Below are 25996 nucleotides of genomic sequence, written 5' to 3'. Positions count from 1 at the left end.
AAGAAAAGTAGAGCTGGCAAACTGGGATAAAGAAGAAAAAGATTGTAGAAGGGGAAGACAAAGAGAGCTGGCTTGCTTTGGGATTATTTGTACTGATTCTCCAAAACTAATTGCAGATGTTGGGCCATAAAATCTTCCAAACTGTCTATTTCCCTGAACTTGACTCACCAGTTTCCTCCTATTCCCAGGGAATGGTGTTAAAGGAGGCTTTTTTTTTTTTCCACTGGGGACAGGTTGAGTGCAAAGCAATCACAGGAGCTCAGCTCTCTGAAACCCAGCCTGTGCTCTGCATGCAGCAGCATGAGAATGATATGTCTCAGTAATGCCAGGGAGTGTTTAATGGCATTAAATGTGTTTGTTTAGGGATTAGAGCAAAAATCCCTTCATCTTCCAATAGGGGGGGAAAGCTCTTTTTTTTTTTTTCCTCCTTCAGAGGTTGCTTTGTGCCTGGTAGACTGGAGCAGAGTGAACAAACCACCTTTACCGACAGCTGAACTCCACCTCCCCGGGGAAAACCAGCCCTCTGGGTTATCCGTGTTTCCACTGGGGATGCACAAACTGCCTGGCTGGCCCCTGGCCCGCTTCTGGTGCAGGCGATAACCCCGCTGCTCCCACTGCACCGACTTCTCTTTGCTCAGCCCCTGCCTGCTTGTTCTGTCAGCTGCTGAGCAACTTCTCACTGTTACTTTTTTTTTTCCAGCTCTTCACCTTGCTCAACCGGGCTGGGGATGAGGTGGAAGCTCTCTCGAGGACCGATCCCTCCAGGTCCCTTGGAGGGGCTGCGTCCCCCCGGCTGTTAGCTAGGGAGGGATTATGTTCACCCCCATGGCTTGGAGCAGCTTTACTGAAAATCCCGGCTTGGATCAAAGGATATCTTTGTGCCCAAATGTAGCTGAAAAACACCTGTCTGAAACGCAGTGCTCTGCTCTTCGTCTCCCAGTGGGGTTTAGTGTGCCTTAAATCAGGAGGCAAATAGGGGAAGTTTTTCCTTAATTTTAGAGCTACGGAGAGCTCAGTTTATCGGATAGAGTCCATGAGTTTGCCAGAGAGATGGGATTCTTTCTCTCCCCTAAGCTATCCCGTCTGTGGTATGCAGAAAAAAGGGTTCCTGGGTCAGATGGAGTAAAAAATTCCCTGGGTCTGTGACTTTATGGGAGTGATGGAGGCTGTTGGCTTCAGCTGGTGCTTCCAGGAGGGGACACTGGCGCTGGCTGCGTCCCCAGCTGGGCTGCAGCAACCGTATGGCTCTGGGCATGAAGGGCTGCACAAAAAATGGCTCGTTTCTGCAGGAAGAATGTTAGCAGAACTTGGAGATTATCAGTTTTGTCAACAGAGCTGACACTCCCTCTCCCAAGTGGGAGATCCTTAGAGGCCTTTGGGGTTGCTCTGATTGAGTTGGAAGCGTTTAGATTATTCTTCTGTAAAAAGAAAATATAAAAATAGCTTCCAGATTTTTGGTGGCGTGTCAAAAAAGGGCTTTCCCACCAAAATTAGTCTTCTGATACAAAAAAAAAAAACAACTTTCTGTTTCCTTAATAGCAGTCTCTGCTCGTGTTCCATCCGTCACCCACGTGCAGTGCCGTGACTTGCTCCTGCCTGGGCTCCCATTGGTTTCTCTGCACCGTTCTCCTGTTATATTTCTTGTCAGGTTTAGATCCTTCCTTGGGAGGTTTAGCTGAGGACTGAGTACATTTGGGGACGTGTCCGTGTCACTGCGTGATGGAGAACCAGGATCAGTTTGTAGTGATATCCCCCTATTGATTTGCCACCGCAACTACGGAGCTGGGACCTGCTTCGGTACAGACAAGCAGGAGGCAGCTGCACTTTGTGTGTCCTCATACGAGCACCTGACAGCCAGTCGGGGAAATCTGGCTGCATTTGCACCAAAGCTTCTGGTTTGGTGGCTTGGGTAGAGCTGGTTGACTGAGCATGACCCTAATCAGAGCCGTCTTGGCCCATCAGGGAGGGCAGCAGTGGGGAGAGGCCAGATGTGTCCTCCTCTGGGAGATCATGGTGTCGTCCTCCTTCTGGGAGGAGAGGAGGAGCGAGGGTGGGACTGCAGCCTCCCAGGTCCGGGGATGTTCCAGCTGACCCCATGGAGAGCGGCGCAGCTCTGCCCGGCTCGGGGCCATCCAAACCTGGCACCCTTGTGTTGGGCCAAGTGGGATTGGGCCCCAAAGCTTCCAGTTCTCTGGAAATGCAATTCCAGCTGTACTCTGGAGTGTCCAGTACCACTTTCAAACCAGCCACAGGGCAGCACGAGGTGTGTGGCTGTGTAGGATGGCACACCAGCCCTGGCAAAGCAGCCGGCGCCAACTGGGAGCTAATTGCCCGCAGGTTCCAAACGCGGGCCCTAATTCCGTCGTTACAATTCACCCTCCGCAGTAATTGTTGCGTGCAGAAAAAAGAGACCTCTCATTTTGTTCTGAGCGTACTATTAACGGGAAGGGGATTTTGTGTTGTGTTTTGTTTCGCCAACATCTCTAATGAATGTGTAAACACCTCCTGGCATAGATTTTCCAGTTTACCGAGGTTGGAGTTCGCGCTGCTAACACGCCTCCCTGCATGAAGCGCTCCGTTCGTTAACCTTGTGCATCCACTAATTAGCGGGTCACTTGCAGGTCAGAGGTGTGCTTGTGCTATGCTTCTTGGCTGTCTGTTGTGTTATTACAGCAACTGTAAATGCCACATGCGGCAGACTTGAAGAGTGTGTTTGGAAGGCTCGCTATGTAATTAGAGTGCATTATCCCAAGGCAGAGCACGCCAGCTGACATTCAAGAGGCAATAAAAACAATGATTTTTTCCTACTTCCTTTGCAACAAATTGACTGTCAATGAGGTTCAGTGGTTCAAAGCATTGAGCTGTTGCCGTTTTTTAGCAAATTTTGGGGTGTTTGCTCCAGGAGCAGTAGCTCAGCAGCCCCACCATCCATCTATCGTGCCCTTGAGTTGGCCACAACTGCACGGCGTATGCAGCTGGTGCATGGTGGAGACTTGGAATACGTGAATAGGGCCCTCCTTTGTGAAAACATAATGAGTTTAGTTGAGTAATGAGTTCTTAAAAAATATTTTGGTTTCCTTTCACGTGCCTTCAGTTTTTTCAGTATTTGCTGTCTTTGTTCCCAGCCTCCTTCCCCACGCACTCTTTTGCAGGAAGGCCTGTGGAGGTGTTTGCTGCTTGGCTGGGCTCTAAGAGCGGCGTTTTTCCTCACCTCATCGCGTGACTCCTTGTACCGGGGCTCTAAGTCAGTCATTAAACACGTTGAGTGCTCTGCCTTTGCTCTTGACACAACATTAAGAATGTGATGAAACTGCTTGGAAACAATTAGATTGTAAATAAGCTTGTTCAGTAAATATGCACAAATGGGTCTGGCTCCATCCAGATGTTCCTGATCCGTCAGACTCCGGCAGCTCAGGACCCGGAGGTCTCTGAGAGTCGTCGTAGCTGAACGTGTGTTACCTGTTACCTGTTTCTTCTCTGCCCTTGAGATGCGTGGTCAAGAGATCTTCAGGAGAACTGCTCAGAATACAGTAGCATTTTTTGGTCTCCTTCACTTGGCAGAAAGTGAGTATAAGTCAGAAATAGTGACATTTTATTTTGCTCATCAGTAATGGAAGTGACTGCAAAAACTGCATAGCACTGGAGAATTGGGCTCTTCGTGTTTTACCTGCAGCCTCTACGTGCCTGTTTAAAAAAAAAAATCTCCTAAAAGCAGGGAAGAATGGGGAGAGGGAGTTCAAAACTTTTGGAGTAAGAATGCATAAAATGCAGACAGAAAGGAGGTTGAAGTGTGACCATATGAGACGCTCCAGGGAGTCCCCAAGGTAGCTCAGGAAAGCTACGGATCCTGTTTAGCTTGTGAAATGAATTAGAAGAGGAAAGAAGTTTATATTCTGTGCTGTCCCCGTGTTGTTCTGTGCTTAGCAAAATACATTAAAAAAAGCACACAAAGAAAAGACCTGAAAAAAAGAAATTCCCCATTCCAGTTGGCTCCAGGCCTCAGCGAGGAACTTGCAAACTGCCCTGGTCCCGGAGGGCTGCGCGCGCTCGTGTGCGGTGCCGGGCAGGAGGGATGCTCCTTGCAAAATGCCAGAGGGGGGAATTACTGTGCTGGAAACGGGGGACAAAGGAGTGATTCAAAAGGAAAGGGAGAAAAAGGCACCTCACAGCATGGAGACACTTGCTCTGTCTCTAGTTGATGTGTTGAGGAACAGAAGCAGCTGAACAATGAGGAACAGGCTGTTCCCATGTCGGGCGGGAAGTGCATGAAATCCCATGAGCGAGTCTGTGCTTTCTAATGATTTCCAGATGGCATCCTAGCCCAAAAGCGTTGTGGTTGTCTGGATACACATTCACACATTGCAAGGCTTCTACAGAAAATCAGAGGATCTCCGTTAAAGTCATACCTTGGCCCGAAGCAAGAGCCTTGGATGCAGAGATCCACGTGGTAGGTTTGGCTTTCCCTCTACCAAGGGGCGTTCATGCTCAACCTATGGAAAATGTACTTTAGATGATTGCACAGAATTTGCATTTTTGGCCCTTTTCCACCAGGAGCTCTATCCAGAGCGTACTTGGATTTCCAGAAAGCTTTTGTCGAGTTCTCTCATCAAAGGCCCTTGCTCTAAGTTACAGCAGGAGGTGAAGGCAAGTCCTCTCGTGGGCTTGTCGCTGGCTAGCGGGTGGGACTGCGTGTAAGCCTTCCTGGTGGAGAGGGGATAGTAGCGGAGTCCCCTGGGGGCAAAGCCTATGAATTGACATAGTTTCAGATGCTAGAAGTGTTTAGGATGGCAGAAACTGAAGTCACTTGGACCAAGTTGCAGGTGGGTATGACGATGAGGAAGAAGACAGCCTCCCTCCACCCAGCTGTAAATGTTACAGTGTGAGGTCCGACTCTGCCCTGCTTACCAGGGCTATCCAAGCAGCAGCTGAGGCAGGCCCTTCCTCTGCTCTGGCTGCTTCCAGTGATGACTTGAACAGTTGAGCCTGCTCTGTGGGTCAGTCTGTCCGTCCCGTCCCGTCCCCCCCCCCCCCCATCCCCCCCCCCCACACTTCAGGTTAACTCAGCATAGCAGCGTGCTTGTAGTGCGCTCCCTGCACGCGTTCTCCTAGTGGAAATCCTCCCGAAAGGAAGACACAGCAGTGTAAGATCCTCAGGAGAGGAGACGTGAGTAGCTTTCTCTGTGCTGCATTAAACCGGCCTTTTGTGCAGGTAGAACTTTTAATTTGGGGAGCAAAAATACACGCATGGTGCTCTGTTGGGTGCTACCCGTTCACCATCACTGCAGCTGCCATAGCACAAGATACAAACTGCAAAAGGCCAAACGCAGATCTCAGAGTCCTAATGTGTCAATTATCTTTCTGACAATTACATATGGATTTCATTAGCTAGCTAAATGGTACCTATTACAGCATCTCACCAGCTGGAGGGATTTCCAGTAGGAAATGTGAGATGGGAAATGCCGACAAATCTCCTATTCCCAGAGGCTCTCTGGAATTCATGCAGATTAAGTGCGATAAGGGCGGCCTCGAGCACCTCACCCTGGCTCTGTGCAATCACATCTCCTCGGGGCCAGGAGCAGCACCCAGGTGGCTGGGCAGTGGGATGTGCACGTCTGGCACCTTGCAGTCAATGTGGAGTGGGGAGGACGGAGCAGAGCGGGAGGTTATCCTGGGGCAATCCAATGGTGCTTGCCTTCTCTGAAGAGCTTTGGCACTATATTTTCCTGTAGCTTCAGCGTTATAAATTGTAACTTGAGCTTGTAGGTGATGGGGTAATCCCCGCAAGGAATGTTATTTGAGTGAATGCTGCTGCAGATGGTGAAAATGCCCAGGATGCATTTGATCTTAGCAGTCTTTCTGCCATGCAAGCTCTTCACAACGTCTCCCTCAATGCAAGTATTTACTGCTTTCTTCATCTTTGACCTTGCTCTTTCCAGGGACTCATCAAATTGGAGTGGTGAAAGAAAAGAAGGGAAGCTAATGATTTGGAGAGGGCTTTCAGGATGATTCCTGCGGTGCACCTTTGCCATCCAGCCTCTTCCTGCTGAGCTCCGCTGGGTGCTCAGATGCTTCCAGGAGTGACCCCACAAGCTCAGAGGTGAATCCCTAGCTCATGTGCCTTCGTGTCAGGATGCACGCCACCTCCCGTGCTACGGGCCCCGTACACCTAGCAGTGCAGGGACTCAACAGGAAGCTGTAGCTGGCCACCAGCATGGCTGGATCCTGCAGGAACACGCCAGGGTTTCTTTTCAGCTAGGTGAGCGATCTCTGCATAACTCTGGGTGCTCAGCGCTGCTTCTCCAGCTGCCTCTTGGAAGCCACCTCCCCCAGATGGCCGCGTAGCGCAGGGAGTCGCAGGCTCCAGCCGGGGCACTCTCAATATCGGCCCTTCCAGCAGGAGATGAAACAAGCTCGGAGCAGGAGCTTGCAGACCAGTGCAGGCAGAGGGGGTTTCTGCAGCAGCAGCGGGTGAGCTGCTAGCTTCGGGGCACGCTGCTCTCCTCAGCCCTCAGAAACCGCAGTGGGGAGCGGGCAGGGTGTGTGCGGGTGTGTTTTGGAGATGATCAGCATGAGTCAAGGGCAAAGGCTTGCCCCCCACACAGTGTGCTTTCGGTAAAAAGCCTGGGGATTAATTACACACTTTCGGTTGTCAGACATCAGGTCTCACTACCAGCTCTTGTAAGGCTCAGAAAAAAGGCTGCTGTCTTTGGTGTGTGACCACAGAAGAGCCCAGGCCCCCTTTTCCCACTCTCCTTGACCATGTTCCCTTTCCCCATGAAACGTTCTGCTGTGATTTCCATGCTTGCAGAATTTCTCCTGTGCATTGAGGAACGTGTGTGAGCTCGGCTTTCCTCTGGGCAATTCATCATAGGGGCAAATTAAGGGTGTTTGAAGACTAAGACCTGGAAGAAATGTTCCTTTACCTGTGACACTTCCACCAGGAGAAGTGAAAGCAATAGGGATACAGACTCTGAGGAAGTGCTTTTAGTTTTGTTGTACAAAAAGACCGACTTGCAGGGCTTGGGAGGGAAGCACAAATGCAGCGTGGCTGCTGTTCGTGCTCCCACAGCGATAAGGGCAGCCCCGAGCACCTCACCTCGGGTGAGCCAGTTCCCCTCTGGGGCTGTGAGAGAGAAAAGGGGCCGGCTTTGGGATGGAGAAGGATGCCTCGAGGGCACTTTCAGTTATTTCATGGAGTGCTGCTGCCAGCTGGGACTTGTGCCCTGTGGCAGTTCTGGTGTGTGGGGGAGACGCCTTCTCCTCTAGGGTTTGTTCTGTCAGTGGCTGGAAGTTTTTCAGCTCTCGAGCTGTAGATGTTGCTATTCAGCTTGGAGCGGGCTCTGGCTTGGAGGGGATACTCCAGGCTCCGAAGCCCCTGGGGAATCCCTGCTGGCAGGACCATGTTCCAGGCTCTCGCCTCCTCCTCAAGTGTCCAAGCCAAAAGGGCTGGGGAAGCCCCCTGAAACTGAGTTTCATAAGACCTAAGGGCTTTGCTGAAATGAAGCCTCAGGGGCAAGTAAATGTGATTGTGTCCTGACGAGATGGGCATGGATGGCCGCGGAGGTTGTTGGTTTGGTACCTGGATACAAAGAGACATCTTCACACAGAGACAGCGACGGCACCCTGAGCCGCAGCTGACGCAAGTGAAAGAAATAAAGTAGTAAGCTGAGGAAAACAACCTGTACAAACGAGTGGCCGTCCCTTTATATCAGAAGCATTTACCGTTTGGCAGCGGTAGACTCAAACAGCTCTATGGATCTGATGCTGGTTTTATGCACAGCTGTGAGCTTCCCTGTGTCAGACCTCATCGTGTCTCCGTGGGGTATCTCCTGTGTCTGAGGGGTCAGGTATCTCAGTGTTAATTGTCTGGAAAATCAAACTAAAAGCTGCCTTTCACACTTACAAGGCACAAATGCTTCAGTGGCAGCTGGCTGGGGTGGGGGCAGAAGGTGGAGCTGTTTCTTCCCCAGGCATCCCGCTCAGAAGGGCGTGATGTACAACAACTTAGGACAACTCCAAAGGACATTAAAATCTTGTTTTATGTGTGCACAGACCAGCCTCAGAAGGAGCTGTGAAATAAGCTGCAGCAAGGCAGGCTGAAGGTGTTGTGCTGTCCCAGGCGTGCAGGCACTATGGTATGTTCAGACAGATCTTGAAGTTGAAATTTAACATCCTTTAACGGGAATTTGCGCCTGTAAAATTCCCACCGAAGCCTCGTGTACGCAATGCACTCACATTTTGGTTTCTGCTTAGAGAGGATGTTTAGTGGGCATATCCCATGGGTAGTTTTCGAACAATCATCAGCTGATGAGCTGAAATCTGAGGGGCCTGGACTGCAAAATTGTGTCACCCCACCCGTATGTAAGAGAGAAGAGTCAGAGGCTAAGCAGAATGAAAAAGGGAAAACTTGATCAAATTGCATTTGGACTACAAAACATAGACGATCTTGCATCTACCTCTCTAGGATTAAATACATGGTTTCCAGTCATGTTACTTGGCATAAATATGTAGTTTCAGAGTTAGATATTAATATTACAGTTTATAGATATTAATATTACAGATTTCGGGGCTGTAGATCTAGAATACACATCTCAGGTGTCTGATCTTAAAGCTGGGGCGTTGCTGCAAGGAAAACCTGGTGGGTAATTGTCAGTAGTCTCTGGTTTGTATTTTCTCTGTATCTAACTTCCTTGTGGGAATGAAGTCATAGTGGACAGACAAAACAGCAGAAGGAAGGGGATTGCATCACTCACATGGCATGGTTGTGTTGCTTGTGAAAGTCGGGAGGATCCAACCTGTTTCCACATGCTCTCTGTACGCCAACCCACGTCACGTATGTGAGAGCAGTAACCGTACAGCACACCGTGGACAAAACACGACAATCCCTAAGCTTATTTATCCCATCCCTTTGATCCCATCAACGACCCTCTGCATGCCAAGACCTTTTTACAGGCACTGCTTGTACTGATGCAGACCTGCGCGGCAGCTTCAAACAGCTGCCATTTCCAGAGCAAAGCCGTCCAGGGAATCCTGCTTCTACTGTGGCTCCAAAGAAAAATGTCTTCTCTGCATTACAGTGATTTAAACAGCACATGCAGTATTTGGCTTTGGTTCAATGCCAGACTAAAGGTCCTCTACATTATAAACTATCCGGGCTAGAAAGATTTGCTCTATAAATGGCTCCGTATGCGTATGCAGTGTATATATATTATGGATCTGCTTATGTCATGGAGCACTTCAAATATCCCTTAATAAAATAATAGACCCCTAGGTAGCTGTATGTACTGGCAGAAAGTTGCTCAGCCCTTTGGAGCCATGGAAAAAGTTAGTGCTCCTAAACGTTTCTTCTTTTTCCTCCGGCTGGTTTCCACTGCGGGTAATTAAAACCGCAGGACATCCTGGATCCCAGCGCGTGGAGGGGTGCAGTCGGGGTCCTCTGAACCTGACGGGAGTGTTGCGTGGCAGCAATGGAAACTGCTTAAAGAGCGTGGGATGTGCTCGTTGGTCTCCTGGCTGGACCTGGAGGTTGATGGGCAGCACTGGAAAGATCCCCAGCGAGCAGAGGGAAATGGTTTCCTAGCTTTGTTTACAAGGGCTGGGACGTGAGATGTTACCAGCGGATTCGCAGCTTTTCTGTGCAAAGGTCTCATTGCAGGTCGGAGATGTCTTTCCAGCTGGGAGGTTGACCCCCTGGTCATGCTTTGCTTTGTGGTGTGTCACCTCTGGCAACCAGTGAGGATGATGGCTGCATCTCGCACCTCAGTTTTAGTGCTATCCCTACAAACCAACCCGGGAGAATCAAGGTTTGCCTTGCTTGGGGCCATCCTGACTCCAGTTTGCTTTTGGGATGGGGTTCTTTTGGGTCCTTCCTATGAGGCTGGAGGGCAGGGAGAGTGTCAGGGGAAAGTCTGTACCTGACTCATCCAGCCTTCTCTCTCTGCCGACTAAATCCAGGCAATAAATATTTGGCTGATGTTGTCACAACAAGCAAAAACAAAGATTGACTGCCAAGCTCTGAGCACCTTTCCACTCTGAATTTAGCTTTCAATTCTCCCTTAATTTATTATTTGCAGTTAATTTAATCCATATTGAGCTGCCTCAAAGAGAAAAAAGCTCTAGATTTGGTGAAAAATAATCTATTTTTAATTATTTCTGATGTAGAACACTAGCCCATAAATAAATTCCACTGCTACCCAGTGGTTTTTTTGCCGTCAGAACTGTCTTGCTGGAATCAATAAACAGTTGATTAAAAACCTTGTTATTTAATATATTCAGTAACCCTAATCTATTCATTAGAAACTTAATCACTTTCATGTCACCAGCTGCTGTGATGGAGAAAAGAGCTGTAGCTAATTATTAGCAATTTTACAAAGCTAATATTGAATTTCTAATGGGTCCTCTGTGGCCTCTATTTCAAGCGGTTTGTATATCCCACAAACATGTGTTCTGGCTCTGGGCAGGGCCAAGCATCTCAACCCCGCAGCCTCGCAGATCGGCTCGAGACCTACCAGCCAAACCTCCTGTCGGCTTGCGAAAGCCACACGTGCGCAGTGCTGGCCCCGGACAGCTTCACCCTGGGAGCCTCCGGATGCTCCTCTTTGAAGCTCCAGATGCTCCTCCACAGCTCCAGATCCTCCTCTCCGCAGGGGCTGGCGAGGGGACCAGTGGCCACTGTCCCCAGCACCCTTGCCACCAGTACCAGGGAGCGACTGGGCTCTGGGCTCTGCAAGCAGGAGCCGTGGGGGCACGTGCGGGAGTTTGGTGCCATGCGTGTTGCTGATGCCTCTGCCAGGAGCTTGGTTTTATTCCTCTTTGGTTGATTTTTGGGCTTTTGTCTTAGAGCGAGCCGCTGGTTTGGCTAACGTGGCCTTGGGAAGCAGCGAGGACACTCCGGATGAGGCCGAGTTGGGATGTTCCTTTGGGCTGGGTGAACTCGAAAGCTGCTCATCTGGGCTCGATGCATGCGCTATTGCTGGAATTTCATCCTTATTACCTGTGCTGTTAGGAACACTACTATTACTTCTGTCGGGCAGCAGCTCAGGTGCGTTTTGTCGTACCAGGCAGGGTCTGGGTGTGCAGTGAAAGGATGGCATCTCCCATGGGTGCTTGTGTGGGACGCAGGGTGTGGAGCCCAGGGCAGGGAGTGCTTCAGCACAGCCCCAGTGCGAGGCTAAAGGAGGTGCGGCTGCAGGGGCTTGTGCTGCTCCAAGCTGGTTGAAGAATAAATAAAAGGTGTAAAACGTTTGTTGAACCAGCCAGAGCTTCCTATAGAAGATAGGAAAAAGTCCTTGGCTGGTTTGTGCGGCGATGAGCATTGCTGTACTCAGTGCTTGGGGTGGGACACGTCAGAGCAAGTGACAGGCTCGGGCACGGGGGACTTAGGAGGCTTTTCCCTGAAAAAAAGGTGGGTGTTTTGTAGCTGTCTCCTGCGGGTTCCCTGCACTCTTTGTGGTTATAGGAGCGGATATATGGGCTGGATCAGGCCTTGGACATCCATCAGTCTGGCTGCTCCTGGTGTAGCTGCCCTTGGGTGCCTCCTAGGATTTTCCAGGTTTCTTGTCTTTGCAGCACTTTCAGCATTGGGACATAATTAAATATGCTCTAGGGTCATAGCTTGAGAGATTTAATACGCTGGCGTCCTTTGCCTTCCTCTTCCTGCCCTGTTTTGCCATGGGATGACTGCCCATGTGAGCTCTTGGCCAGGTTCAGTTCAGCATGTGCAGCACCAGCACGGGGCTGGGGGTGCCCTGAGCCTCAGGACACCGTGGCCATAAAAGCACATCCCGCGTTGCCTTTCTGGCACCTCCAGCCTCAAGCTCTCGCGGGGCAGAGCCCATCCACATGCAGGTACCTTACTGAGGTGCTCAGGTCTGGAAGGGTTTACAGGTGTGTTTGTGGGTCGGGAGCCTGTGGTGGTGTCCTTCCTCTGCAGAGCTCCTTCAAGCAGCCTTAAGGGGAGAGAAAGGCTTGAAACGTGCTGGGGATTTAGCACCCGGAAAGCCTGCAAACTGCCTCTGTGGTACGCTGGAACCAGCTGCCCTTGAGGTCTTCACCCAGCAGACAGCTCAAGGTGCTGTTTTCCTCTGAGTGCCATCAAAAGCAACAGCATCTTCTCATCCTCTCTGCAGTGAGAAGTGGTGCGTGAATGTGCTCTAGCCAGGGGGGCTGACAGCAATCCTGCAATCCTGCTTCGGGAGGGCGTTGCTGAGAGGTGGCTGCATGCAAAAGCTTCCTCCCTTGGGCATCAGCTCTCCGCCTTGGGAGGGAATTGGCCAGATGGAAGGAAACAAATGCACAAACATATACGTAAACTCTTCCAAAATGGCTTCGTGTTCTCGTTTTCAAAAATATGTGATTGAGCTTGTTTTATGGGCTTGGCGAACTTCTGGCGGCATCTGGCTGAGCTAAATATTATACTTAATAGCCCAAGACAGCAGTGATTGCAGAGAGCTGTCTGCTTTTCATGTGTGTTTACAAATGTGCCATAGTAATTCCAGGGAAATTAGCATAGAGCCTTAACAACAGAACAGGGGATGGAGAACAAAGGGAAGAGTCTCTCTGCTAGCTATGTGTGAACTGGTCCGTGGGCCAGTGTCCTTGTGCACAGCACAATCTCTGCAAGCCTGTCTGTTATCGGTGATTTTTCCACCCCAGCCTCCCCAAACGGCTTTTTTGTACGCATCAGATATTGGCCAGAAGCAGCGTCGGCAAAGAGGTCGTACCTGGTTTCTTTTAAGGGAGTCTGTAACATGAGGTTTTTTACCCTCCTGTATGACATTGATCTATGGAGCTGCTTAGCAGTAACACTTAAAAAATATTTAGGGGATGGAATTTGCCATTTTGCCAAAGAGTCTGGTTAGTGAGGATGTTTCTGATTTCAGAGGTCTGAAGGAACCTCTTGAGGTCCTCGCGGTCTCTGCCCAGGAGCCTGGGGCTGTTGGGCCGTGGCTGCAGCCCACAGCAGCCCTCCTGCGCTGCCTCTGTTCTCTTGGGCAGGGAATTTCAACCAGCTGAGTTGTTTGCTTGAGTCTGAATGATAAGAAGAAAAGGAGGACTGAAACCCTCTATAAAACAAAGTTGCGTTCCTCTAGACAGCTCTGATCGATGTAACACGAAGTGAGATTTGCTCTCGGTGTGAAATGTCCCCCCCGTATCGGCTGCAGCAGAGCTGGGCTCTGACCCGCTTTGTGCGGGGCCGGTAGCAGCTTCAGGGGCTGGGGGATCCGAGCGTTTTGCGGGGTGGTGGCAGGGCTGCCCGTGGCAGGTAGGCTGGGGTCTGACGTGGGGAAACTTCTTCCTACAACACAGCCCATGCTGAGAAGGGTGGTGGAAACGCGCCACCGCAGCAGACCGTGTTTTCCCATCTGGGTTTTTCTGCCAGGAGCCGTAAGGCTGTTTTGGGGTTATTTTAAGTGCTCTGCAGCGTGACACAGACGCACAGGGCACCCTGTGGTGTGACGCAGGGAGCGTGGCAGTGTCGCCAGCTGACCTCAGGTTCCCGGCCTCCGTGGTCCCCGAGCAACGGGCTGTGCCTGGGGCAGCACCGGCCGCTAGGGACGGTGGCAGCTGGCCAGCGCGCCCTGCCCGGGCAGGTGGGCTGCCTCGGCTGCCCCGGGCCCATGGCACGGAGGAGCCTGGGGGCTGTTCAGCCCTGTGCTGGAAGCTGTCCCAGATCGCAGCTAGCCCAAAGCTGGGGAGGAGCCATCAGAGGAGTTATTTAGGTGTGCACCCACACCCCGTGCGCAATTAAACGCACCTGGCCCAGATCATCAGCTCATGTAAATAGGCAAAGCTCCATACCAATCTTCTGAGTCTTTGCATCTGCAGATGATGTATTATTGAATTATGCTTGATTAGCTGTTTTTCTGTTGCTTAACAGAAAGCAAATCTCAGCATAAATGAAATTAGCGTGTGCCCTCCATGTATGCCAGCTCTTGCTCCCAAGAATTTTAACATTCTTAATAGAATGATTTTTTTAAAGGAAGAGGGGAAAAAGGAGTCTTTGAGGCCCTGTTTCATTTGTCAGATTACTCGAACATTAAATTAAGCAAGTATGGAAATTCAAAATATAGCTGTTCTACAACATGTGCTGACACTGGCATAACAATATCAGTAATCCCCCTTGACAGCCATTACAGCTTAATGCTCTAAGAAAATGAACTACTTATTTTCTTTACCCCACATACACAGTGTCTCAAAATCTTTCCCTGTCTCCCAGCCAAGATGACTCTTTGAATTAATCTCCTCCAGGTACCAGCTGTGTTTGTCTCATCCTGCTGAGCAGCACCGATTGCTTTGAGGCTCTGTCACCTTGACAGCTCCGAAAATCCCCGGCTGCTCTTGAGGACTTCATTGCACTGGGTGTTGTCGTGTGAGAGAGGTTCGTAGACACCCTGAACTCTGGTTCATGCTAGGGACACCCACCACATCTTGGAGGTCTTGCCCCATCGTCTCCTTGTGCCTCAGTACAGCTGAAGGAGGTGTGGAATCCACAGTCAAAAAGCTCGTAGGCATTTTCAAGCATAGAAGTGCTCCTCTTCTGCCTGTTTTAAGGTTGTACCCTTCAAGAAACCGCAGGATTTGGTCTCTGAGTGATGTTAATCTGCAGCTGTGATTGTGAAAGCCTTCTGTTGAACTGAGCGTTGAAAGCAGCGTTGCGTAAGGGTTGGGGAGAAGACAAGTTGTGTTCGTTGGAGGTGGCAGCTGAACCTGTTGCTTGTGCTGAAGTTTGTGTCCTTGTCTTGTCTTCTCTTCTTCAGTAGAAAAGGTTGTACTTCCTTCCAGCACCTCATCCTGGGTGCCTTTGGGAAGGATCTGGAGGACTTGCTTAGAGGCCTCTTTTGGATTTATAAGGGCAATTCAGCAATTTCTTAGCCAGGTCTCTGGATCCCAGCAGGTCTTTGGCCCTCTGGAATGGGATAGGTCTGGGAAAGCCTGGGAACTTCTGTTAGGAAGTGAACAGACCAAAGAGAGGTCACTTGAGAGCCTTAAGGGCTTCTAGGAATAAGCGGCTGTGGATACAGTGACTTTCAGATGTGCTTTCATGAGAGGAGGTGCTGAAATTCCCCCAAAGTCCAGTTTGTGATGCCAAATGTGTTTTTCCAGCATATACCACTAGGCTCAGATTTACCAAGACATTTAGGCACCGGCTGGGCTTCCTGAAAGCCTCTTGGAGAGCTGGGCTCCAACAGGAGCCCAGGGCATTTGGAGCAGCCTGCGGACACAGGTTATATGGAGACCTAACTCTGAGCCATATTAGACCATAAAAAGGTCTTCAATAATAGTCTCTTCTATCAAAATTTTACTAAACAGTATCACTTCTCAGCAAAAGACTATCTATTGGAGTTGAAGGCGGCACGTCAGCTTTAATAGGCCTGATCTCAGCCAGTGTAAACTAATTTCCCTCCTTTGAATAAGGCAGAGCCCTGGTGATGTGCATGAGGATTTACCCCTTTATCATCAGGTGCGTTTTACAGCTAATTCATAACGAGAAGAGAATTTCCACTGTCAGATCATTGTGCCGCTGAGCAAAATTGGAGCAGCTGCCTTGTAAAATGTGAAATGGCATCAATATACTGCGCTGCGTCTCGGAGCATGTGACTGGGAAGGTGATTGCGCTCGTTAATAATGAGCCACTAAATTGGATGCAATTGCAATAGCTCATCATCGGTATAGAAATATTATGCTTTATAGGTACATTACTGGGCTGTATTTTATAAGGCTGTTAAGCTTACGCACTTTCTCTTGCAGTAAATGTCAGCAAGGTTACAATAAAATTTAATACAATATTATTAAAGCTGAAGTGCATCAGTATGGAATGATCATGTACACACACTAAAAATTCTTTATTATTGCTTCCTTAACCTTCTTAAGGAACTGCTTGTTTTAAAATACAGCCGTGAAAAGGATCAAAGCTTGGAGGTCTCTCTGTCCATCCAAAGGTTCATTAGTATTTCCAGCGTAGATGGGAATTTTGTGACCCATTAGTTCAAGTAAATTAAACATTAAAATTTCAGCTCTGCCAGGAAAATTTCAATACAGCTGCGTATTATAATACAGGTGGCGAGGTCTCCTCGTGTTCACCTTAGCTTTCACGGGGTGGAACTGACTGGCAGATCGCTGCCCTCCGCAGCAGCAAGGCATGCCCTCGACAGCGTGGTGGCGGCCAGGGCTGGCACACCTAACCTGCCGCCGGGCTTTTGGGGTCTGCCATTACCATGACAATGCCGGCGTCCCTCCCCTTCAGCAGAAATCGATAGGCTGCGGGTCTCCGAAAACAATTTCCCTGACCCCCCGAGGTTGCCAAAAGCAAGGTCAGGCAGCAAAGATCAAAGGCCCAGTGGAAACAGGCATCCCCCCCTGACCTGCTGGCTTGGGAGAGGGATCGGACGTACCTTGAATTATTTTCTTAATTTAAGAAGCTGGTGGTGTTTGCACACACTCTAGCCAGAGGAAATCAGAATTAATCGTGGTGAAATCTGAGGCATTGTGTCCCAGCTGATTAGGTTTTGAGTCATGTTTTAGGGTGGCTCTCGTGGCGAGAAGCAGCTTGCGGCACCGAAGGGTGGCGCGGCTCTGGTTGGGTTTCGGTGCAGAAGAGGAATGCAAAGACTCAGCTGGGGAGGTCTGAGAAAGCACGAGTGCTTAAAGCCATTCTTTTGGTGCTTGCAAAGCTAATCCGTAAGTATTTGGAGAGAGCAAAATAGACCTTGACTACGTGAATTTTGCTGACAGCTTCTTCAGACTTGTCTGGTACAAGTAGCTGATGTAAAAAATGGATTGTCAGATAGTCTTATCTGGTGTCTTATCTGTAATCTGCAGGCAGATGGATCTCAGGGGCTCCTCCAGCAATCACCCTGCTCCTGAGCTGCACCAGCGCTGGGACTGGCTCAGGCGGTCTGCGGTGTGTTTGCCTTCTCATTAGGCGCTCTCAGTCTTGAAAATTGCTTCTTAATTTCCTTTGTCATGAAATGGGTTTGGATTCTTATCAAAGTATATTTGCAGCTCACAGATACTCGCGGGCGCTGATCATTCAGGAGTTTATTAGTGGGTTGTAAGGCTCTGGCTGAGGTGGGTGGAAGGGATTTAGCACTAGGTTGGGTGTTCCCATGGCCTGGTCGGCTTTGTGCAGCGGGGTCAGCACCACAACTCTCCCTGGTCCTTGGGAGCGTGTCCTTCACCCGTCCTCACTGCAGAAGGGCCTTGCCATGCCCGGGGGCAGTGGCCCAGCAGCTGCGGCCGTGCTGGGTTGGGGCCAGCTCTGCAGAAAGCCTCGCTTCATCCAGGCAGCTCTGATGAACCGCCAAGGGTGAGCGGCATCTGTGTCCCCAGGGGCCTTGTGTGCGACCCTGTGCCGGTGTCATTCACCATTCAAGGGTAAAATAGGGACTTCTGGTGCTTGAGAGCTCCCAAAGAGGGTGGATTTCAGGGAAGTGCGTTGTTGGTGCTTGCTGGAAATCTGGTCCTCGCAGAGGTCTCGAAGCAGCAGCCTTGGAAATGCAGTTTGGGTTCACGGGCTCCCTTCCTTTCCAAGCTGCCTCTCCCAACTCCTGGAAGTGGCAGTTTGCTTGGGTGAGTTAGGTTCCCATCTCTGCCATTTCTGCTTTCGGCAATGCTTTTAAATCATAGTTTTAGAGTCGGAGACTTCATCTCCAGAAATGTATGAGGCGCTGCTGCCTTCCACACGGACACGATTTCGCCATGGCCCCGCTGCAGAGCCCCGTCCCTCTGGCAGCCCTGTGCTGCAGCGGGCTCCGCTGCGTCCCCGCGGCTGTGGATGATGCTGGAGGAGAGCCACGGTCCTGGAAGGAAGCGGTGACAGCTTCACGTGGAGGTGAAGGGACCTGCACCTGTGCGGCGAGGCCAGCAGGCAGCGGAAGGAAAGCAGGAGGTGTCACAATGGGGCGGTGAGGCCTCGGTGCCGCGTGTCACAGCGTGCATGCAGATGCCACTTGTGCAGCTCAGGCATGTCTGCGCACACAGATCGGCGTGTGCACTTGGACGTGGAAGCACGTGTAAAACTCGCTCCCTCTAGCAGTGCTATTTCAGATAGTTGTGCCAGCCTTTTCAGCTTTTGGAGTGTAAACCTCGCGGAGGACACCTGGGTATGTAGTTGCTGCCCTTCCTGGCGTGGGCTGTGCGTTGTGGAAGGGCTCCCTTGGAAGGCAAGCACAGGTTTGGATGTCCTGCACAGTCTGTCAGTCCTTCTTGTGTGCAGAGCTCGTGCTAGCGGCCACCTTGTGTTGGTGGCATCAGCGTGTGGTGGTGATGGGAGGGTCGGAGGGGCATGGTGGGTGTGCTGGGGAAGGGCCTCGCTTTCCAAACAAAACCTTTTGGTTTTCCTCCCTTTGAGGAACCTTTGAAGGGATGAGGGACCCTTGAAGAATGGCCCAAAAAAAAAAAAAAAAGAACAAACTTGTGTGAGATCGAGCCGAGAAATCTTACTGTGAATGGATACAGGGCGTCCTGCAGCCTTTTGTTTCTTCACCTTGCTTGCCGGCACTGGCCACTTTCCCCTCCTCCCCTCCCAGTCCCTCCTTTCTCCTTTCCAGGTCATCTCATCGACGTGTTACCAACGAGGCACATCCCTTTCTTCCCCGTGGCAGGGGCGTTCAGCGAGCAGTCGGCCGCCCGCCTCGCAGCGCTGCCCCGAGCCTCCCTCCAGCTCCTCGCTGCTCGTTCCCTCCTGCAGTGACCCTCCGCTTTCCCGTCCGTAATTACTTTCTTGAGGTCTATTTTCATCTCGGTGCGTGATGTGACCAAAGTACATAAGTCTGTGTCTATTGATTTCTGACAGCGGAGTCTGCGTGTTCTCCACTAATATTTCTAGCATCAGCATTCGTCTTCCCTTCCATCTAAAAGATCTGTCAGTACCATATCACTGCCGCCTCGGCTTTTCCCCCTGTCAGCACCGTTCTTGCCCTGATTCATATCCATAAGTTGCTATGGGAAAAACTAAGCTTTTTGTCAAATCCTTGAACATTTTCAGTTCTTTCACGCTTTCAGGAGGGAGGCCACAGCCGAGGGAGCTATTTCTAGTGATCTTTGTGAGATTTGGGTGGTGCCTCTATGGCCTGGTGTCTGTGCTCCCATACGGTCGGTCATTAATTCCTTCAGCGTACGGACAGCTTGCATCCATAGGCACGGTCTGTTTTCGCTGTGCCTGAAGGCAGCCCGTACTCACTGATAGCGTTTTTCTTTCTTTATACCAACCAAGATTTCTGGGGGTTGTAGCAGTGAGCCACGTGTCTGTCATTGTCATGTCTGGTGTAGGCTAAAAGGTGCCCGTCAGTGCCAGCTGCTTCCACTCCAGCCGGGGTTGTTGCAGGATAAATTCAGTGTTCGTGCTGCAGAGGCCTGGTGGCAGGGCGCGTGTCACTTCTACCCAGTGCAAAACCCCTTGTTCACTGCTGCCGTTCATGCTGCTGGTTTCTGTTTACAATGAAAAATCACAATGAATTTGGTGAGATGCTGCCGGAGTTCCTTTATCTGCTGGCAGACAGGGATGTATCAGATACTTTGAGCAGCTTGTGAAATGCACAACCAGTGGTTGCTGGAACTCTTATTTTTCCAGTGACATGAAGGATGTTTTTAATTTCCCCGTAGGTGCCTTTTCCATCTCAGGAACCAGCTGATGGAGGCATTAGTTCTGCTCCTATCATTTACTTCACACGCCTTGAATTACGCCACACTTGACCATCGGAGGGATGCTGCGATGGTTACACCGCTTCGCGTGCCCCTGCTCTGGAACAGATTCACTGAATTGGCTGGCTGCTTTCCAACGTGCATCTTTACAAATGTTTCATGTGAGAGAATACCACGATCACTGAGCACTTCAAACAATGCTGCTGACTGGCCCTGGTGCTTGGTGCCTTCCCAGGGCTCTTGTTCAAACTGGAGCAGTTTTTCCCGCGCAGCTGACGGCTCCGAGATCTCTGCTTTGGGTGGTGACTGCTGCATGCACCTGTTGGGTCAGGGGTATCTCAGGTGGTGTTTGAGTCCTGCTTTTATGATCTTTTACTATTTTCAGTTGGAGGAGAATGCTTGCAGTAAGAAATGTGAGAGGTGTGACAAACCACTAGTGAAATGGCACAAATGGACAGCAGTGAATCTCTGACCTTCTCCCATGGAGAAGTGGAGAGGTACCACAGCAGAGCACAGGTAAAAGTAACCTCTGTAAAACATTTTGCAGGGGACTTTCAGGCAATGAAGCAGGGCTGTGAGCAGGCACTGCCTGGTGAGAAGAGCACAGCTGTGCTTTGGTGGTGCTGGACTGAGCTTTGGAGGAATTACGGTGCGTGGTTGGGAAGGCCAGTTGGATTTGAAGCTCTGTAACTAGGTGCTTGGAGCTGTTGTTGGGAAAATGATGAAGGGACGCTTGCTCCCTGTCCCCCTTCCCAGTGCTGTGTGAGCACTAAGCCCCGCACACAGCCGGGAGAGCCTTGAAGCGAGATGTGGACGTTTGGTGTCACCCTGCTGAAGCCCACACAGAGGTCGCAGCACTGTCCCTGTGATGGAGCTGAGTGTAAGCGGCTGGAGGTGCAGGCAGCCTGCAGGGTTTTGTCGGCTCTGATACATTTGACTGCAGGCTTCAGGAGTCTTAAAGGTCTGAAAGAAAATCCTAGAAAGTCGTTGATTGAAGAAAGCCATGAAGAGCCTGATGCGGTGTGCTGTGCTGCAGCTCGGGGCTCTTTGCAGGGTCTCCAGAAGGGCACCGGGAAATCACCGACCACTTCCTAAACCCCGCGACAGGCATCTGCAGGGAATATGCACCCAGCTGCAGAGTCATCGCCGTGGAGAGGAAATTGTTCCCCTTTATTCAAGGGATATAGCTGCAGGACAAATAAAAAGTGAGTGCAAGTTTTAAGTGCTTGCACGGGGAGGGGTTAGAGGGGTCACTTGCATTTGCGAAATGTCCAGAGCCTCTCGTCCTCCCTGCAGCCAACAGATGGAAATCATTTCAGCTCGGGGGAGCACGAGCTGGGGTCAGCGAGGGAGAGAGGCAGAGCCTGTAAGGAACAACTCATTAATACCCCGGGGCCAAAGAACCACCTTCCTGAGCTGTTTTCTTTGTGTTGGTGTAAAACACAAAGGCGAGCAGGCAGACCTGTGAGCTGTAGGAGTTTAAATCAATGTGACAAAGCCATAATTACACAGCGACTTGGGAAGTGAGAACATCATGGGCTTCTAAGGAAAAACAAAATCCGGCACAAAGATGCAAAGGTATAGATACAATCCAGGTACATATTTCAGGACGTAAAAGCATATTTATCTTATTTTGGGTATTGTGTACGTGAGTGTTTTTTTTAATGCCTCTGATCATTCTGCCTAATTCATAAATCATAACAGGAGATGAAATGAAACGAATTAGGTGATCATTAAAGTGGCATGCACTGGATATATTTTTTCTTTCCTGTGTTGGTCTGAGAGCTCATTAAAAGCTCACTTGCCTCTTGAAGTATCTTGACACTGAAGATGATGATGAATAGAGCTACAAAGAGTGTTAATAATTTGAAGTGCATTGTTAGAATCGCACGATGATGCTATAGGAACGTGTTACAGTGGAGTTATTTGTTTGTTTTATTCAGTTATCCTCTGATTAACCAAGATTAGAAACAGAGCATTAAGCTGAGCAAGTATTTATTTTCTTCCTTGAAGGACATTTTAATTAAAAATAAGCCACTAAAAAGAAGTCGAAGCAGGTGAAAATTACCGGAATGACAGCATCATGGCCAAGTTCACCAAACCATGCTTAATTTCAATCTCTTGCCAGAGTCTCCTTTGCTTCCCATGCTTAAGTGTTTTGCTGGCTGGGGAACAGTTCCTAGCATGCTGAAACTTGCAACTTAAGCATGTGCTTAAGCACTTTGCTGAGTCTGTCCCTCTGCAGCTGGAGCCATCTGCTTGTCTTCAGCGTGGGGGGCAGCAGGCGGATGCCCCCACTCCTTGCTGCTCTGCTCACTGCTCCTGTAGCACCGTTGGCTGGGCTCTTACTGTGGGGAGCTGCTTGTTTGCTCTCCTTGTAAAAAAAAATAAAAAGAATAAGAGTCTCTGTGAATGCTGATGGAAGGAGCTTCTTCTGCTGCTGGGAGGGGATTTCTCCTGCAGCTGGATGAGTGGAGTTTGGCCCATCGCAGTGGCATTCCAAAGGAGTCAGGACAATGAGGGTCCCTGTGGACTGGTGCCATCTCCCCGTTTGAACCACTGAGACTCATCCTAATGGGATTGTTTAATGTATTTAGGAGGCCTTGTCCTGGCGAGAGGCAGCATTTGCTCCAGGGAGCACAGAGGTACCTGCATCCCAATGTAGAGGTGGCTGTGGTTCAGCCTCATGCACCACAACAATAGCTTGGGACTCTGTCCCCTGGGGTTGGGCTGTGCAGGGGTCCAGGCCATTTAAATTCCTTAGGGTGCTCATTCCTAACAGCTCGAGTGTCTCCTGATGATGAGAAGCATGTGCCTAAATCCCCAGTGCTCTGACAGAGCAGATTTGGGGTACTCGGAGAGGCAGCCGTGCTGCCCTTCTAGTGCTTCTCTTCCTCTCCCTTCCAGCCTCACGTCCTGCAGCAGGGAGCCGGCGGCTGCCTCCCCGAAGCACATTATTCATGCCAGGCCAGCTCTTCATTTTCCTCCATCACTTGATGCTCTCAGATAGAGCATCCTGTAAATCATATTTAAAAATACATTAGTGTAATGTTTCTGGAGTTGATATTAAGCGAGCTTTGGGGACCCTGCTGGCTCCAAATTCCCCTGTCTCAGACTAATTTACAGTATATTTCACCAGGACAGGCATTTCCATACCCAAGGACCCGCCCCAACCCTTTTCTCTCTCTCTTTCTCTTTTTGTTCTATTATTCAGCTGTTTTTAGAGGATGATTGATGGCTTCTGATGTCGATGAAAGATTGCTCTTCTGTTTTCCCACCTACCGCTGTAAAAGGGGAGGGAAAGAATAAAAGGGAAATGCATTGCAAAGGGCGGGCGAAAGCGCCAGCTGATCCCCACCCGGCGGTAGCTCCTTCGGAGAAGTGCTGCTCGTGCAAGGGGCATGAAGCATTTGGCAGGTGCAGTTTTTGGGGTTCAGGGCTGCTCTTTGCTGCTGTGTGGTGAAATGTGTTGGCAGGGATGGTTCGCCCGCTCCACACCCCAGCACTGGGAGCTGAACCAGAGCTTGGGGGCAGCCAGGGGCTCCAGGATGTGGGTACCAGCGGGGAGAGCTTGGCAATTCTGGGTCATGTTGTCAGGTAGGGATGTTGTTGGGCAGTTTCTGCATCCAAATGAAAGCTGTTTCAGCAAGAAAGTTAAAGCAATTTGGTTAGGGAGACAAGATTTCCCCCTCTGATGTGCGTGTGTGAGGAGTCAACACCCACGAGTCTGGCTAGAAATGCTGAAAGCTTAGGAAAGGTAACACAATAATACTGCTTTGCATTTATATAAAGCCTTCACAGAATGGTTTCAAAGCGCTTTGCAAATAATACTGCCCTGAGCCTTGCAGTTCCCCTGTGGGACAGGGTAGAAATTCATCAGGGCTTGGTGCTGCTAAGAGAAGCCTGCAGCAGGAAGGGGGCTGTGCTGCTCCATCCCCTCTCCCAGACGTGTGCTCCGCTCCCTGGTGTGGCAGGGGGCAGCAAGGTTTCTGAATGTAAAGGCTGATCTTCAGCAGCAAGCATTAATCGGCCTGTCAGATGCTCAGGCCATGAATCTGGGCAGTGCAACCACAGCCGTTCTTCAGAAGAAATCCTTTTAAGGCACATGAGGTATTGGTGGACGGGCCGAAGGCTGAAGCCTTGTTTGCGAAATGTGCTTGCAGCTTGGTCACAGTCATTGCCTCACCGAGTGCACGGATATCAGGCGTAATAGTGGTTCATGTCCCCCATCCCTTCATCCCTCTTGACTATCAGGCTATGCATTATTTAGAGAAAATACTTTAATATAGGTGAAAATCCTGGTGAATTTGGTCTCTTTTTGATTTTTGTGGCTGTCCCTCTGTAAGACAAGCTTTTTACCCACTGAACCGTCTGGGGGAAGGACAAGCCGAGCAGACATTATTGCTTATGAATGCTCAGAGGAGGCCATGGCCTGCGTCAGAGAAGTCCTGGGAACTGTGGTCCCGGTGCCCCACGGTGCCTTTGGGCAGAGATGTGTTTTGGGGTGAAACAACAGCTCAGTGCATGCCCAGGCGGTCAGGCCTTCATGGGACGCCCTCACACCTCATCTCACTTCTGCCCTGCTGAATTTGAAGTCATCCCAGAACACATCAGGAGCCTGGGATGGTCACGTTGTTTCCACTCTGGTTTGGGGGCTGGCAGTAGAAGCACCACCATCCAAGGATGCTCTCCGGAGACAGAAAGCTGGCAAATCAGCCAAGCTCCCTGCTGGCAGGGCCCAAAGGCTGCTGCTTTTGCTTGGTCTCCACTGAAAGTGATTGGCTTTGAGTGAGCGATTGCTGCAGACTCTGCAACTTGATCCTGGAGTTCATGCACTGTGCGAGTAACCTTGAGATAGGGATGACTTGTAACCTTTACCTGACCCTGGCTGTGCATCTCCTGCAAACAGGAGCTCTTTGTCTGAGGTTTTGGAGCCATGGGAGGTATATTTAGCTTCCAGTCATGAATTGACGCTAAACATATGTGCCCGGAAGGCTGCTCCTCTGTTTAATCTATGAATAAGTATTGATTAATAGAAGTATAAATTTCTGCATGTATTGAATTGTTCTGTTGAGTTGGTACCATGCCATCAATAGGTCGGCTTGGTCTTCTTTAATAAAGCGAAGCACTTCTTCTGAGGGAAGAGGCACTTTGGTTATTGGCAGGTGAGTGACGCAGCGAAGAAAACCAAGCGCAGCCCATGCCCTACGTGTTGTGAAACCGTCAACAGATGGGCATTCATCTGGCACGTTTGGGACTTCTGAAACACCATGCAGATGAGGAATGCTTTGGTGGTGATGGGGTGTGCTGTGCCCATTATACGTGGCCAGGCTGTGGCAGGAAAACACTTGCTTTTGGGGAACAGGGGTAGTGTCAAACCCGTTGGGAGCCACAGGCGTGTTAGGAGGTCAATGAAGTGCTGCAGGGCTGCTCTCCCAGGTGATCACCCAGCTCCTGTGGGAGGCATGTTGATGGAGTTCCTTGAAACGTTTGGTTTTAATCCAATTTAATCCAAATTTGATCTAATCAGGGCACGAGGACAAAGCATTTACGGTTTGAAATTCCTCTTGGATCCTAGAGTTTCTCAGCAGGAGTGACTTCCTTAGCAGTGTCTGTGACAAATTCAGCTTCAGTGGCTCTTTGCCTGTCAGTCTGAGCTCTTGAGCTTCTCTTCTGGAAGCACAGCCTTGGGGCTCCCTGCTTCATGGGCAGCCTTGAAAGCCCCAGAGCGTGTGGGGGCATCCTGGCCTTGGGCAAGGCCTTGGCCTGTCGCTGTGGTGGGTCTTCCTCTGAGCTGAGAGTGGCATGGCAGGAGGTAGCCCTGTGAGGGACAGAACCATATTGCTGGCAAAGGAAAACCCTGGTGTAAGATGTGAGTAAATGGCATGAGCTGTGCTCCTGCTCACCTGCACCAAAATGCACGCAGAGTGCGTATCCACAGCCTGGGCCTGAGCTGAGCGTGCAAGCGTTGGGAGGACACAGACCGACTTGTCTAGAACTACAGGGAATGACCTCAAGTTGTGCCAGGGGAGGTTCAGGTTGGAAATGAGGAGACATTTCTTCTCAGAAGGAGCAGTCAGGCATTGGAATGGGTTGCCCAGGGAGGTGGTGGAGTCACCATCCCTGGGGGTGTTCAAGGAAAGGTTGGACGTGGTGCTTGGGGACATGGTTTAGTGGGTGACATTGGTCCAACCACCCCCCTACCACCAGATGATCTTGGAGGGCTTTTCCAACCTTAATAATTCTAGGATTAATGATTCTATGATTTATGATCTGACTTGGCGTGGTTGCATGCACATGCCCATGTTGCTCTCTCTACAGCCACTGCAAATCAGCTGTCAAGGAAAGAAGC

General features: G+C 50.3%; 2 long non-coding RNA genes across 2 annotated transcripts in view; both read left to right on the top strand.

The window, feature by feature from the left end:
• LOC106047103 (uncharacterized) overlaps positions 1-25996 on the top strand; it is a 133643-nt gene that overhangs the window by 5695 nt on the left and 101952 nt on the right. The gene's annotated exons all lie outside the window — the stretch shown is intronic.
• On the top strand, positions 13993-19915 carry LOC106047101 (uncharacterized). Its single transcript, XR_007167977.2, has 2 exons — positions 13993-18104; positions 19606-19915. It is a non-coding gene; the product is annotated as an uncharacterized lncRNA (long non-coding RNA).

The sequence above is a fragment of the Anser cygnoides genome, chromosome 19, assembly GCF_040182565.1.
Source record: "Anser cygnoides isolate HZ-2024a breed goose chromosome 19, Taihu_goose_T2T_genome, whole genome shotgun sequence".
NCBI lineage: Eukaryota > Metazoa > Chordata > Aves > Anseriformes > Anatidae > Anser > Anser cygnoides.
Note: the sequence above shows the minus strand (reverse complement) of the source record. Positions and strands in the feature narration are given on the sequence as shown.